Consider the following 1,625-nt stretch of genomic DNA (forward strand, 5'->3'; position numbering starts at 1 on the left):
CAAAAACTTGAGCCCGCAACTTAAATTGACAGTCCTAATAAAATACACTTTTCTATCTGATTCAGTTATGTGGATTTACTTTGTTATTTTTAGTTCATTCTATTCTATTTTTAACTTCTGTTAACCCTGTTTCTTCACCACTTTGTGTTCACAGTGGTTGAATGTTGAAGCTCAAACAGCCAAAGACGGGACATCAGTCTGCCAGCGTGGCAGAAACATGGTGCTGCGTGGCGGGGACACTTTGACTCTGTTACTGTATAACCCTGGTGTATTATTGTATGTGTGTGTGTGTGTGAGAGAGAGAGAGAGAGAGAGACCTCGAGAAACACAAGCAAAAGACAAGCCCAAACAAGCATTTTCACTCTCACTGTCACATCTGCTGCTCTACCTGCTCTTCCCACCGAGCTAACAGTGTCTCGACAATAAAAGTGATAGCCAACAACAAACGACTTTGTTCCATCAGTATGAGAAAACGAAAGATGAAGCTGCTGTCAGACACTGACACACAGAAAACAAATGTTCAGAGAAATTAAGAAAAAGACAAACACACAGTCCTGTTCAGATTATATGATGACGTTAACCTCCTGCTCACAGCCTGCAATTAGTAGACTAAACATAAGTTTGGCATATATGCATAAGAATGAAAAAGTATAAAAGAGTTTTTACATGTGACCCTGCAGAACATTTCACCTACCCAATGACCTCCGACCTCCCGAGTCTGCAGTGAACCCATGTGTCTGCCTGTCATCCAGCGCCGTGGTTGAAACCTCTGTGCTGCCATGACAACGGGTAAATTGGCTGACCCTTTGACTCGCATCCATCAGCAGCACGTCACTGGAAACCCCATAAATGACCTTAGAGAAGAAGCAGGATGAGAGCATCCCAGTTTACATGATCCTGCGGTGTTTCAGTCAAGTTTTCAATTAGCGGTAGACTGGAATAACAGTCTAGAGAACTGACAAGTTACTGTCCCCTGAGGTTTCTCTCATATTCCCAGTGGAAAATTATGAAACTCTCCTGTTTCATTTAGGTATCAACCTTATCTCTGATGTTCCTTCTAGAATTAATTAGACCATTGTTGTCATACAATGAGAAAGTTAATTCATGTAATATCGTTTTAATTTGATTAGAATTGTTTGAGTTCATAGTGAGATCTTTGTCTTTTGTCTGTAGACCAGAGTTATTACCTAAAATTAAAACCATAATAAAAACATTTAGTACTTAAAACTAAATAACATAAAATTTGCATTTAATAACATTAAATTAATGATGCTGAAACATAACAGGAATAAATTACATTTTAAATATATTCAAACAGAAAACAGGTATTTTAAAGGGGTCATATGATGCGATTTCAAGTTTTCCTTTCTCTTTGGAGTGTTACAAGCTGTTTCTGAACAGATAAGATCCCTAAAGTTGCAAAGACTAAAGTCTCAAACCCAAAGAGATATTCTTTATAAAAGTTAAGACTGGTCCACGCCCTCCTAAAACGCCTCGTTTAAACACGCCCCACATATCTACCTCACTATGTGAAAATATTTGCATAATGCCGCCCAAATGTGCACGCAAAGAAAGAAGGCGTAACTTTATTGTTGCTACCCCCGCCGCCGCCATGTTGTGAAGAC

This window comes from Sinocyclocheilus rhinocerous, unplaced genomic scaffold (assembly GCF_001515625.1).
Source record: "Sinocyclocheilus rhinocerous isolate Xijiao unplaced genomic scaffold, SAMN03320098_v1.1 scaffold942, whole genome shotgun sequence".
In the NCBI taxonomy this organism is placed as follows: Eukaryota; Metazoa; Chordata; class Actinopteri; order Cypriniformes; family Cyprinidae; genus Sinocyclocheilus; species Sinocyclocheilus rhinocerous.